General features: G+C 44.8%; 1 long non-coding RNA gene across 1 annotated transcript in view; it reads left to right on the forward strand.

The window, feature by feature from the left end:
- LOC132825280 (uncharacterized) overlaps positions 1–14,214 on the forward strand; it is a 30,751-nt gene extending 16,537 nt beyond the window's left edge. Inside the window, exons 2-3 of the long non-coding RNA XR_009645768.1 lie at positions 1,756–1,889; positions 14,094–14,214. This is a non-coding gene — a long non-coding RNA (uncharacterized LOC132825280). The remainder of the gene's footprint in view (positions 1–1,755; positions 1,890–14,093) is intronic.
- Positions 14,215–15,445: the final 1,231 nt, after the last annotated feature.

The raw sequence follows: 15,445 nt of genomic DNA on the forward strand, positions 1-15,445 counted from the left end.
TGGTGTACTGGGCTTTATTGGCAGAGGAATTGAGTTCCGGAGTCCTGAGGTCATGTTGCAGTTGTATAAGACTCTGGTGCGGCCTCATCTGGAGTATTGTGTGCAGTTTTGGTCGCCATACTATAGGAAGGATGTGGAAGCTTTAGAACGAGTGCAGAGGAGGTTTACCAGGATGTTGCCTGGAATGGTAGGAAAATCTTATGAGGAAAGGCTGAGGCACTTGGGGCTGTTCTCATTGGAGAAGAGAAGGTTTAGGGGAGATCTGATAGAAGTGTATAAGATGATTAGGGGTTTAGATAGGGTAGATACTAAGAACCTTTTACCGCTAATGGAGTCAGGTGTTACTAGGGGACATAGCTTTAAATTAAGGGGTGGTAGGTATAGGACAGATGTTAGGGGTAGATTCTTCACACAGCGGGTTGTGAGTTCATGGAATGCCCTGCCCGTATCAGTGGTGAACTCTCCTTCTTTATGGTCATTTAAGCGGGCATTGGATAGGCATTTGGAAGTTATTGGGCTAGTATAGGTTAGGTAGGATTCGGTCGGCGCAACATCGAGGGCCGAAGGGCCTGTACTGCGCTGTATCCTTCTATGTTCTATGTTCTATGTTGTAAACCATTGAATATTTATGTCCACTTTTTTTCACCCTGTAACCACGTCACCCTGGTGTCTAACACTCTTTTATCTCTGTCACAAATCCATCTACCTTATGGCAGAGACATTGTCCATTCCAAAAAAAACATAATTTAACTGTTTCCTACAATTTCCAGTCACAAATTGATTCGCAAACGTACAGTTTTAGTTAAACTCTGTCCCTTCTTGTTCCTTTCTGCTTGTCTTCAGCCACGTCCCCATGTCGTTCCAAAGCTTCACCTTTTCTATTTGGATTTGGAAAGCTCCTTTCACCTGAACCCTGTCCCTGCATCCTCTCTGTCAGTTTAAAGCCCTGTCCCTAAACCTACCGATGTGATTGGCCAGGACACTGGTCCCAGCACACTTCCAGTGGGCCCGTTCGAGTGGTTTATTTTTAAACTCAGGTATGGGATGTGGGTGTCTCTGACTGACCAGCCTTTCCTGCCCAGCCCGAGCTGCCCTTGAGCTGAGTAACTTGCTCGGCCATTTCAGAGGCAAACACTTTGCTGTGGAGATGTCCTACAGACCACATGAGGATGGCAGATGTCCCCTAGTATATTTTTGATGAACAAACATTGTTTTAGACATCAGCAATGATTTTGTACTTATTCATGGGTTGTTAATTGCAATTTTAAAAAAAATGATGATTGCAAATTCCACCATTTCTGATGGTGAGATTGAAACCTGCCTCCACTGAACATTGGGTGAGCTTTTGGATACATGTTCTCGCAATAATACCACGAGGCCATCACTTCACCTGCTCAAAGGTTGCTTATTCCTGAGCACTGATACCAGGGCATCAGGAACCTAGACGTGTTCTTCCTACATGATTGTTTCATAATGAAATCTTCCTGCCCTCTGGTGATATCACTCAGTCTCTCTTCATGTGGTATTCCTCACTGTGAGGGTCTAATTGCTGCCTCTGTCAGCGTCTCTCACTCTTGCAGCTACTCCAGATCCTGATCCAATTGAAGTTTTCACTCGAGAGAGACACAGCAGCACAGGCCAGGGATGGAGACAGGGTTTTTTCAGATCTCTGTTGGACTTAGTGCCATTCTCCATGTGTATCCCTCACTGGATCAGTCTAATTTCCCATACTGTCTATTCCTCTGACTCCTGTAGGTATTAGGAAGGGCCTGACTTAATAGACTTCCCATCTGCTGGGTGTCTCGTCCATCGCCACATTGAAAATGGTTGACCAGCCAGGGAGACAAAGGGCAGGGAGATTTGGAGTCTTCAGTAAATCCTGCAGTAAGGTAAGATCACACACGGTGAACATAGCAGAGAGCAAAGAAAGAGCTCCAAACACCAGCTAACAAAACATGACATAGATACAGTGCTGGAGGGGAACACAGTACAGACACACCCCAGGCTCAATCAATACCCCTATAGTAAGTTTTGTTGTGCTAAGGCTCACTACTCTGCAACACTCTATCTATGTCTTGGTGACTAGTGTCGTCAATAATTTGTAACTCCTATAACAGTTCCTGTCTCGGTAACCTCCTCCCTTCCCTATACTCCCTCTACATATTTGAATTGTGCTGCATTCCAGACGACCATCCCTATCGCTGTAACTTGCTTCAGTGTCTATGACGTGCCTTATCTCATTAGTCTCCTCCTCCAATAACAGAAGACAGGGTTATGCAGCACGGAAACAGTTCCTTCGATCCAACTAGTCCATGCTGACCAGAGTCCCTGAACGAATCGCATTTCCCTGCACTTGACCCATATCCCTTCAAACCCTCTCCTCTCCATGTACCTGACCAAATGTCTTTTATACATGTTGTTATTGCACTTTTCTCTGCCATTTCCCCTCGAAACCCATTCCTTACCTGCACCATACTGTGTGTGGAAAATCTTCTGCTCCAAACCCTTTTAAGTTTTTTTTTCCTCTCCCGTCTCCTACTTATGCCCTCCAGAACACACAACATAGAACATGACAGTGCAGTACAGGCCCTTCGGTCCTCAATGTGTGCCAACCTGTGGAGCCAATCTGAAGCCGATCTAACCTTCCCTATTCCAATTTCATCCATATGCTTGTCCAATGACCATTTAAATGCCCTTAAAGTTGGCGAGTCTACCACTGTTTCAGGCCATGCATTCCATGCCCTGACTATTCTGAGTTAAGAACCTACCTCTGGCATCTGTCCCATATCTATTAATTAATAATAATATTAATTACTACCTCAATTTAAAGCTATTTGCCCTCTTGCTAGGCATCGCCATCCAAGAGAAAAGGCTCTCACTGTTCAACCCATGTCACCCTCTGATTATCTTATATGTCTCTATTAATTGGCCTTAAACTCTTCTCTCAAACACAAACAGATTCAAGTTCCTCAGCCTTCCTCATAAAACCTTCCCTCCGTACCAGGTAACATCGTAGTAAAACTCCTCAGAACCCTTTCCAAATATTTTAACACCCTTCTTCTAATGCGGTGACCTGGACCATAGGCAACACTCCAAATGCAGCCGCACCAGAGCTCTGTACAGCTGCAGCATTACCTCATGGTTCCGAAACTCAATCCCTGTACCAATAAAAGCTCACATGGTGAATGCCTTCTTAACAATCCTATCAAACTGGGTGTCAACTTTCAGCGATCTATGTACATGGACACAGTAATCTCTCTGCTCATCTGCACTACCAAGTTCTGCTTTACCCACATCCACCTGTTTGATCACCTCAAAGAAGTCAACAAGGTTTGTGAGGCATGAGCTACCCTTCACAAAACCGTGCCAACTATCCCTCATCAACGTATTCATCTCCAGACATCTCCAAATGTTTATAAATGCTAGCCTTTACAAGCCTTTCCAACACTTTGCCCAGAATCGAAGTAAGGCTCACAGCTCTATAATTATCCAGGGTTGTCTCTATTCCCCTTCTTGGACAAGGGGACAACATTTGCAGTGGTCCAGCCTTCTGACACTATTCCTGAAGGCAATGACGACATAAAGATCAAAGCCAAAGGCTCAGCAATCTCCTTACTGGCCTCCCAGAGAAGCCAAGAATAAATCCCATCTGGCCCAGGGGACCTTTTTTTTTCACTTACTAGAATTGCTAACACCTTATCCTTCTGCAGTTCAATCCCATCTAGTTATGGACTCCACTACCCTGGGGTGAAGACGTTGGCTACTTGTACCCATTATGGTTTTATAAACCTTTATAAGGTCACCCCTCAGCCACCTACACCCAGTGGAAATGTGAAGGACAATGATGTAAATATTTCTGCTCGCATCCCTGCTACTACTTTGCCACAATGTTCTGGTATACACTTGTTCAGGACCTAGGGCTTTCTCTACCTTTGTGTTCTAAGACCTCCAGCACCACCTCTTCTGTAATGGGGACGCTTTACAAGCCATCACTGTTTCTTTCCCTTTGTTCCCTTGTCTTTGTCCACAGTACGTTCTGACATGAAACGCCCATTTACACTGTCTCCCATCTCTTGTGGTTCGAAACTTGGATGGCCTCACTGATCATTGAGGAGCCCTAGTGTCTCTCCAGTTGCTTTTTTGTACTTGTGTACTGTAGAAAATATTTCGCATTCTATGTAAACTTATCTGCCAAATCTATCTCATTCCCCCATGTTGCTTTCCAGCTTATCCAGCCTCTCCGTTTCTGTCAAACCCTCCAGTATCAGGAACACCTTCGTCAATCTTTGCTCCATTTGCAGTTTCAGGAAATGCTTCCCAGATCAGGATGATCAGAATTCTATGCAGCGTTCCAAAGCTGTGCTGATTATCTCTAATCAATCCTCGTCATTGCAAATGCATGTAACTCCTGTCCTGCAGAATCGCTTCCAACAACGTCTGCATCGCTGACATCAAACTAATTGGTGTTGATGTCCCTGACTTTCCCTTGCAGCCTTTCCTAAACACTGGCACAACCTTAGCCACCCCCCAGGCTTCTAGCTCATCACCCATGGCTATCAGTGATAGAAATATCTCTTTATGGGACCCCACAATTTCTTCCTGTGCTTCCCGCAATACCCTGGGATATACTTGATTAGTTCCCAAGGATTTGTCCACATTATATGCATTTTAGAACCTTCAGTACCTTCTGTTCTGTTAAGTGGAGTCTTTTGAAGACGTCACTGTTCCTTATTCCCTGTCTTCCCCAGTATTTCTCCAAGTTAAGTTGAAACATGAAAGTTTTGTTCAGGTCTCACCTATCTCCTGTGTTTCCACACTTGGATGGCCCCATTCGTCATCAAGGAGCTACATTCTTCCCCTAGTTAATCTCCTGAAGAATATATTTGAAGAATCTCTTTGGATTTTCCTCAGCCTGCTCTGCCAATGCTTTTTGTGGTCCCCTTTGTGCCTTCCTGATTTCCCTCTTAAGTGAATTACTCGACCCGCTCTGTTCTTCAATGGATTCCCTTAATCCAGCTGCCTATATGTGACACGTGTCCCCTTTTTGTTGACCAGAGCCTCAATACCTCCAGTCATCCAGTGTCACCCTCACTTGTGTCAGCATTGTCCTTCACACTAACAGAAATATGGTGTCCCTGAACTCTCATTTTATTGCTCTTTTGAAAGCTTCCCCCTGCTTGACACCCCTTTACCTGCAAATAGCCTCCACAATCAATTGCCAAAAGCTCTTCACTAATACTTTCTGGATTGCGGCAAGATGAATTTCGATCTTTAACTTGTGGAGAAAGTGAGGATTGCAGATACTGGAGATCAGAGCTGAAAATGTGTTGCTGGAAAAGCGCAGCAAGTCAGGCAGCATCCAAGGAGCAGGAGAATCGACGTTTCGGGCATGAGCTCTTCTTCAGGAATGTGCTGCGTTTTTCAGCAATACATTTTCAGCTCTTTAACTTGTGGACCAGGGTTATGCTTTTCCATCGCTATTTTCAAACTAATACAATTGTGCTCACTTTGCCAAAGTGTTGCACCACTAATGCCTCAGTCCCTTTCCCTACCTTGTTCCCCAAGGGGAGGTCAGGTTTGACCCCTTCCTGCAGTCCAACCATTTACATTCTGACTGAGACATTTTTCTTGTACATACCTAACAAATTCCACCCATTCAAGCTCGGAGCACTCTAGCAGTCCCAGACTAGGTTTGGAAAGTTAAAATCCCTGACCATTCTAACCCTATCATTTTTACAGACATCTGAGACCTCCCGACATATTTGCTGCTCAAACTCTCGCTGACTGTTGGGGGCCTGTAGTACAGTCATATCAAACTGATGGCCCATTCCCATTTCTCAATTGCACTATTATAGCTTCAATGGACGTTCCCAAGGAATATCCTCTGTAAGTGCTGCAGTGATATTTCACTGATCAAAAACTCCACCCCCTCCTCTCTCACCTCCTGTTCTATCCTCCCTATGGAATCTGTACCCTGGAACATTGACCTCCCAGTCCTGTTCCACTCTCAGCTGTGTTTCTGCCATATCTATGGTATTCCAGTCCCATGTTCTCATCCATGTGCCGACTTCATTTGCCTTAATTGTTAGGCCTTTTATTTCGAAATAAATGTACTTTAATCAATCAGTTTTCCCTCAATGTCTGCTGTGCTCTTTCCTGATGTTTCTACTTAAGTTCCTGTCTTGAAATTCTGTCCCAGCCTCTACCTTCAGACTGCAGCCTGGCACCATCCACCTCACTATGGACAACACCATCACCTTTCATGTCATTTGCAAACCTACTAATGATACCTTCTGCTTTCACATCAGAGTTATTAATGTATATAATAATCAGCAACGGCTCCCGCACAGATCCCTGTGGTACACCCGTTGGTGAAAGAATTTCAATCGTAAAAACAGCCCTCCACTACTTGTGGATCTTGTTTGCCAAATTGCCTTGGATCCCATTGGTCTGTTGGACCAGCCTTCTATATGGGACCTCGTCAAATGATGTAATGAACTCCATGTAACCCACATCATCTACACAGCCCTCACCAAAATCCTCAATTGTAATTTCAAATAAAAATCTCAGCTGGATTTGGGAAAGGATCTTACTCTACCAAATCTACGATAAGTATCCCTAATCGATCTCTGCCTTTCAAATTTTGATTCATTCTGTCCCTCACAATTGTTCCCAATACTTTCCCTCCCCCTGCTGTCAGACTATCTGCTCTGTAATTACCTGGCCTATCCCTGCTGCCCTTCTTGAACAAAGGAACCACATTAGCGATCCTCCAGTCATTCAGCACTTTACCTGTGGCCAGCAAAGTATTAAATATATCCATAAGGGCCCCAGCAATCTTCTCCCTTACCTCCCATAGCAGCCTGGGATACATTTCATTGGGCACTGGGGGTTTATCCACTTTTATTACTTTGGAAACATTTAATACCTCCTCCTTATTGATCTTAATATGTTTGAGAATCTCACCATCCCAACTGAAATCTCTGGCTTTAATGCCTTGCTCCTGTGTGAATACAGATGGGAAGTATTCATTGAAGACGTTACCTACTTCCTCTGGCTCCATGTACAGATTGTCCCTTTGGTTTCTAACAGGCCCCACACTTTCCCCAGTAACTCTCTTACTCTAACTGTACTGCTAAAATTCCTTGTGGCTTTTCCTTAACATTATCTACCAAGGGTGTTGAATGACCATTGTTTCTCCTTCATTTTTTAAGGAGCCCCCTTGCACACTCTATACTTTCGAATGGCTTCACCTGAGTTTATTGCACTGTATTTTGTTTATCAAACTCACAATATCACTTAACCAATATTCGCTGGACTTGCTGCCTTTACTATTCCCTTGTCAGGACCACACTGGCCATGAATTCTCACTGTATCACTTTAACATTACACATTTGACAAATTCTACCCCATACAGGACTTTTACACTCTGGGTGGTCCAGTCAATACAGGAGAAGTTTAAAATCTCCAACCAATACTATTCTATTATTTCTATAGGTTCCTGCAACCTCTCTCCTCATCTGCTCCTCTCATAATCGCTGGCTATTTGGGGGTCTAGAATACCATCCCAACAGATTGACCATCCCCTTTTTGTTTATAACTTCTAACCATATGACCTCATTTGATCACCCCGATAGAGTATCCTCTCTAAGCATGGTTGTTATGTCCTCCCTTATCAATAAGGGAGCTGCCCCTCCTCACGTACTTGTCCTTCTGTCACGCCTGTAGCTTGTGTGTCCTGGAACACTGAGCTGCCAGTCCTGCCCTTCTCTCAACCATGTTTCTGTTATGGCTATAATATTCCAGTCCCCAGAGCTAATCCATGCTCTGAGCTCGGCTGCCTTACCAGTCAGGCCTCATGTGTTGAAATAAATGCCCTTTAAACCAGAAGTCTTTTCCCTCCCTATACTGTGCCCCGGATATCCAGGATAGGAAACTTGCTGTCGATGGTTGATGTATTTTCCCCTGACTGGTTGATGGTACCCCTCTTACTCAGAGTCCAAACACCTGCCAAACTAGTTTAAGCCCCCCAGGGTAAGACAAGCAAATCTCCACCCAGGGATACTGGTGCCCTTCTGTTTCAAGTCAAAGCACCAGCTTTCGAAGTCCAGGTGATCATTCTGAAAGATGAAAACTTCAACTAAATTTGTTTGGTATTACATTCCATGACACTGCAATCCTGTTGCTATACATTCTGTGCCTGATTATTGTGCTCGACAACCACCTGATGAAGGTGCAGCACTATGAAACCCAGTGCTTCCAAATAAACCCGCTGGACTATAAGCTGGTGTTGTGTGATTTTTAACGTTGTCCATCCCAGCTTTCACCAGCTCCTCCACATCATGCTCCCATCCACTGGGTGGTCTGTTTGAAGGAAAAGGAATGACTGGCAAATGGGAGGCTTTTAAAAGTGTGATCTCAAGAATCCAATATGTCCCTGTTAGAGTGAAGGGAAAAGCTGGCAGGTTTAGGGATCCCTGGCTGATGGGGGATATTGAGGCTCTCTTCAAGAAAAAGAAGGCTGCACACATTGTCTTCAATGTTTCTGTATCTACGTAACCTCTTCCATTCCTAAAGACACGATCACTCGGTGGAGACACAACAATCCTCTCAGGTCCCTGCAGCACTCCCGATCTATATAACCCACTGAAAGCCTGTGATTCTCCCGATCCAGTTCTGACAAGTCTCACTCTCTGTGTAACATCATCCCATCGCTAACACCCCTCCTGTATCTCCATCCATTTACTCATCTCCATAACCTTCTCCAGCTCTTACACCCCTACCTGTGTAAATGTCACTCTCCCCTACAACCCTTTACATTTTGACCATTCTGGAGATGGTTACTAATGCTCCCTTATCTGTGAAACTGTCTCCAACCAAAATTACTGCCCTTCTGGAAAATCTGTCAGACTCCACAACCTTCATAATTAAATAATCTGAAAAAGTAAAACTTCCTATATCTACAAACATCTTCAGTCACGACTACCCTCCATATCTCTGTTTGGTCCTCCAGTTTATACAACCACTTTATCTCTGTCATCTGCTCCATTCACCGAAAATCCTCCCTGTCTGTATAAACCACTCCATCCTACGAACACCCTTCTCCCTGTAAACTGCTCCATCCCTCCCAACCTCTCCATCTTCATGAACACATGTAGACCATAGAGCTCTCCACATTTCTGTAACACCCTGTGGTTCTATGTGCTCCCTGTGAAACCACCTCCAGTCCCCACAACCCTCCCAGTTCGGATCGTCTTCTCCAGATCAGACCGTTGTTGTCTCTGTTACCTCCGACAATCCTAGTAAACCCTTCCTAATGTATCTATTCATTCAGATCCTATCCTATCCAGCCTCCTGAAACCTCTTCCTGTCATTGTAACCCTCCCTATTTAAAACACAGAACAGTCCAGCAAAGTACAGCCTTACAGCCCTCAGTGTTGTGTCAATGTTTTATCCTACTATTAGATCAATCTAACCTGCAGGCCATTGAAAGAACAAAGAAAATCACAGCCCAGGAACAGGCTCTTCAGCCCGCTAAGCCTCCGCTGATCCAGATTCTCTGTCTAAACCCGTCCCCTATTTTGTGAGGATCTGCTCCCTGCCCATTCATGTATCTGTCTGGATACATCTTAACTGACGTTATAATTCCTGCCTGTACCTCCTCCGCTGGCAAAGTGTTCCAGGTCCCCATCACTCTCTGCGTAAAGATCTTTCCATGCAGATCTGCCCTTAACCTTTCCCCTGTCACTGTGAACTCGTGTCCCCGAGTAATTGAGTTTCGCACTCTGGTGAAAAAAAATGCTTCTTGCAATCCACCTTGACTATACATCCCATGATTTCGCAGACCGCAATCAGGTCCCCAGTCAACCTCCGTCTTTCTAATGAAAATAATCCAAAACTACTCAATCTCTCCTTATTGCTAGCGCCCTCTATACCAGGCAACATCCTGGTGAACCTCCTCTGCACCGTCTCCAAAGCATGCACATCCTTTCGGTAATGTGAGGACCAGAACCGTACATAATATTCTATACCAAAGTCCTATACAACTGTAACATGACCTGCCAACTGCTGTACTCAATACCACGTCCAATGAAGGAAAGCATGCCGTATGCCACCTTGACCACTTTACTGACCTGTGTTACCACCTTCAAGGAACAATGGACCTGAATACCCAAATCTTAATTTTCCCAAGGACCTTTTCATTTACTGTATAATTCACTTTTGAGTTCGATCTTCCAAAATGCATCACCTCGCATTTGCCCGGATTGAACTCCATCTGCCATTTCTCTGCCCACCTCTCTAATCTATCTATATTCTGCTGTATTATCTGACATTCCCCTTCACTGTCTGCTACTCCACCAATCTTAGTGTCATCTGCAAACTTACTAATCAAGGAACTGTTATCTTCCTCCAAATCATTGATATGTATCACAAGCAACAGTGGTCCCTGCATGAATCCCTGTGGAACACCACTGGCCACAGGTCTCCATTTTGAGAAATTCATTTTGCTATCAGTCATGTGCCTATCCAAAAGTTACTTAAATGTCCCTAATGTATCTGACTCTACCAACCACACTCCACTCATCCAGCACACTCTGTGTGAAGAAGCTACCTCTGACATCTCCCCTCAACCTTCCTCCAATTACCTTACAATTTTGCCTCCTAGTTATAGCCATTTTGGCAATGGGAAACATTTTGGGCCACCCACCGTATGTATGCCTCTCATCTTCTCGTACACCTCTGCCAAGTCACTTCTCATCCTTTTTCATTCCAAACAGAAAAGCCTTGGCTCCCTCAACCTTTCTTCGTTAGACCTGCCCTCCAATCCAGGAGAATCCTGATAAATCTCCTCTGCACCCTCTCCAAAACTTACACATTTTTTCCTGTAATGAGGCAACCAGAACAGAACACATTATTCCAATTGTGGTCTAACCACAGACTGTATCAAGCTGCAGCATAACCTCACAGCTCTTAAACTCAAGCCCCCTGCAAACGAAAGCCGACACACAATTGACTTTCTTAACAACCCTAACAGCCTGGGTGGCAAATTTGAAGTATCTCTGGACCTTTACCCTAAGATTTTTCTGTTACTCCTCAATCAAGAATCCTGCATTAACCCTGTAAAACTTTTCTGCAGAATCCTTCAATCTTAAACTCTCCCTAATTTGTATTTTCCTCCATCGCCACTCCCTCATTACCCGACACGTGGAGGAGAAGAACACCTTGTCTTCTTACTTGGGACCTCTCAAACCTATGGCATCAATGTGAACTTCATCAGTTTCCTCATTTCCCCTTCCTTCTGTTCCAACCTTCCAGCTCAGCACCACCCTATGACCTGACCCACCTGTCAATCTTCCTTCCCACCTATCCGTTCCACCCTTCTCTCTGAGCTAACCCTCTTACCCCCATCTCCAACCACCTATTGCAGTCTGAGCCACCTTCACCCCAACCCCCTCCCATTTATCTCTCCACTCCCGAGGGTTCCAGCCTCATTCCTGGTGAAGGGCTCCAGCCTGAAACGTCGATTTTCCTGCTCTTCGGATGCTGCCTGACCTGCTGTATTTTTCCAGCAAATGCACTCTCCACTCTGATCTCCAGCATCTGCAGACCTCACTGTCTCCTGTTTATCAGGATCAGTCAATGGAGTGAGGAATGGCTGATGGAGTTTAATTCAGATAAATGTGAGGTACTTCATTTTGGAAAAGTAAATCCTCACAATTATGCAATTAATGGTAAGGTCTTAGGGTGTGTTGCTGAACAAAGAGACCTTGGAGTGCAGGCTCATAGTTCCTTGATAGTGGAGTCGCAGGTACATAGGATAGTGAAGAAGGCGTTTGGTATGCTTTCCTTTATTGGTCAGAGTATCGAGTATAAGAGTTAGGAGGTCATCTTGCATCTGTTCAGGACATTGGTGAGACCACTGTTGGAATATTGCATGCAACTCTGGTCTCATTCCTATCGGAAGGATGGTGTAAAATCTGAAAGGGTTCAGTAAAGATTTACAAGGATGTTGCCAGGGTTGGAGGATCTGAGCTACAAGGAGAGGCTGAATCGACGGGGGCTGTTTTCCCTGGAGTGTCAGAGGCTGAGGGATGAGCTTATAGAGATTTATAAAGTCAGGAGGGGCCTGGATAGGATAAACAGACAAGGTTGTTTTCCTGGGGTTGGGGAGTCCAGAACTAGAGGGCATAAGTTCAGGACGGAGAGGTGAAAGATTTGAAAGGGACTTAAGGGACAACTTTTTCACACAGAGGGTGCAGTGTGTACGGAATCAACTGCCAGAGGAAGTGGTCCAGTCTGGTACAATTACAGCATTTAACAGGCATCTGGATGGGTATATGAATAGGAAGGGTTTAGTGGGATAAGTGCCGGTAAATGGAACTAGAATGGTTATGATGTCTGGTCGGCGTGGACGAATTGGACCGAGGCTTCTGTTTCTCTGCTGTACATCTCTATCACTCTCTGACTGTAATTGTTTTCCACTATTCATTTACAGCCTGACATTTCAGTCTGTTTCCCCTGTTTATCTTGGTCAGTTCTCCTCTCAAACTCATGTAATTGGCTTTGGATCTGATGCTCGGGTGTGCTTTATGGTCACTTGAAAACTTAATAATCTCTTTGAATTCCACTATATTGCAATCTCCTGGAGGATCTCTGTGTTACATCACTCCTTAACTCAGCTTCATCACTCAACGGTCAATCTGAGATCATGATATCCCTAGCCATCTGCACAATATGTTATTCAAAGAAACTCTGACAAAAACATTCAAAGAGGAGCTCAGATAATATCACTCTTGCCAGTGTGACTGTCCCAGATCATGCAAAGATTGAAGTCTCCCAAAGTTATCATAATGCCTTTGTTACAAATTCCAATGAATTCCTGTTTAATGCCGGGATGAGCAATGGAATGCTGCTAGGCAGCCCAAAAAAAAGTCCTTCTGCTTGTGTTTGTGACACATGGGACCCAGAATTCACATTAAGGCTGATTCAGCCACATCATCTGATACCACATGCTTTCGCAGTAATGCCTTTGTTATTGATTACTGTCAGGGTTACCCATCAGGGTACTCCAATTCTGCCTGACATCCCACAAGATTGTGTACCGTTGAATAGTTACGTTCCACCCTGTAACCACATCTCTCTACTGACTAAATCCCATTTATCTCTGTGTGACAAGTCTATTACCTTATTGCAGATACTTTGGCAATTTCAAATAAAAACATCATAATTTACACTTTCCCATAATGTCCTGTCACTAACCGATTTGCTGATGTAGTTTTAGTTAAACTCTGTCCCTTCCTGTTCCTTCCTGCTTGTCTTCAGTCACATTCCCATGCTGTTCTGATGCCTCACATTTTCTCTTTGGATTTGGAAAGCTCCTTTTACCTGAACCCTGTCCCTGCATCCTCTCTGTCAGTTTAAAGCCCTGTCCATAAACATACCGACATGACTGGCCAGGACACTGCTCCCAGCTGGGTTGTTTTTAATTCACTCGTGGGATGTTGCTGTCTCTGGCAGGCCAGCATTTCATGCCCACTCCCGAGCTGCCCTTGAGCTGAGTGCCTTGCTAGAACATTACAGAGGGTAGTTTAGAGTCAACTCCATTGCTCTGGTTCTGGAGTCATATGTAGGTCAGGCCAGATGTCTATCATAGATTTCCTTCCTGAAACGATATTGAGCATTCAGATGGGTATCCCTGCCACCCAGCATTAAATTTTGGATGAACAGGCTAGTGAGAGTAACACTAGGCCATCGCCTGCCCCACTGATCCCAGTGTGCTATGAATCAAACCCCCTTCTTCTTGACTGTGGTTTGATCTTGATACCTTCCTGCACTCTGGTGATATCACATCGTCTCTCTCCGTGTGGTATCTGTCACTGTGTGGGTTTAATTGCTGCCAGTGACTGCACCTTTTGCAGCTACTCCAGATCCTGAGCCAACAGAATTCTCCACTCCAGAGAGATGGGCAGCACAGGCCAGGGATGGAGACTGGGATATTCCAGATCTCTGTGGGACTCAGTGCCATTCTCCTTCTTTAACCCTCACTGCATCACTCTAATTTCCCATTCCGTCTTTTTCTCTGTCTCCTGCAGGTACTCAGGAAGGTCCTGTCTCAACAAGCTTCACAATTGCTGGGTGTTTCATCCATCATCTCATTGAACACAGTTGGTCAGCCAGAGGAGAGTGAGATCTGGAGTCTTCAATAAATCCTGCAGTGAGGTAAGATCACTCACAGTGAGCAGAACAGAGCGAATTTAAGCGATCGCAGTTTGGTCTGGAAGACATGACACAGATACAGTGTTGAAGTGTAAACACAGAGCATGAAGGTCCCAGGCCCAAATCCCACTCTCTTGTTTACTTTCATCTCTGCAGTTCTGAGCCTTCCTCTGACAATATAGGAAGGTCACAGTTACCAATCCAGGCCTGCACTGTCTTAGTGAGGATCAGGACAACGGAGGGAAAAAAGTGGTATTGAAACCTAGAATCCTACTGCTCCCTGTTCCCCCTCTCGCACGGTCACTTGTCATGTGATAGAGTCATACAGCAAGGAAACACACCTTTTGGTCCAACTCATCTGCACCAGTGTCTTGAATGATTGTAATTCCCAGAAAAGTTCTTATTTCTGTAACCTCCACCCCTCCCATTATCCTGCTGTATATTTGAAACCTACTCCAATGCTGACGACTCTCCCTATTTGTAAATTGCTCCAGTCTCGATAACATGCCCATCTCAATAATCTCATCCTGCAGTCAGTACAATAATCTCTATTTTTGAAGTTTCCCACAATAATTGCAGTCCATCCTGTCTCTGTAAAATCCTCCAGCCAGGACCAAAATACCCACCTGTATACCTTCCTCAAGCCCCAAGTGAACATGATATCACTGTAACCTTCTGCAGGCCTACAGCACCACACGACCTCTGTAACCATCTCCCATGCCTACCGACCTTCTTATCTGTGTAAATAACTCCAGACCCTTTTCCAGCGGCGTCAACACGCCCCATCTCTGTGCGTTCCTCCCTGCAAACACCCTCTCTTTGTGTAGCTCTGCAGTTTAGGGTGGCATGGGGATTCAGTGGTGAGCACTGCTGCCTCACAGCAGCAGAGACCCAGGTTCTATTCCAGCCTTGAGTGACTGTATGGAGTTCGCACATTCTCTCTGTGTCTGCATGGGTTTCCTCCAGGTGCACCGGTTTCCTCCCACAGTCCAAAGATGTGCAGGTCAGGTGAATTGGCCATTCAAAACTACCCATAGCATTAGGTGCATCATTCAGAGGGAAATGGGTCTGGGTGGATTACTCTTTGGAGAGTTGGTGTGGACTTGTTGCGTTGAAGTGCCATTTCCATAATGTAGGGAATCTAATAAAATCTAAATTCTCCCTCTGCATTCTATATTACTGATACTAAAAATATCCCTGTAACAATTAAACCTCCCAGTATCTGTAA

This window comes from Hemiscyllium ocellatum, chromosome 20 (assembly GCF_020745735.1).
Source record: "Hemiscyllium ocellatum isolate sHemOce1 chromosome 20, sHemOce1.pat.X.cur, whole genome shotgun sequence".
Taxonomy (NCBI): domain Eukaryota; kingdom Metazoa; phylum Chordata; class Chondrichthyes; order Orectolobiformes; family Hemiscylliidae; genus Hemiscyllium; species Hemiscyllium ocellatum.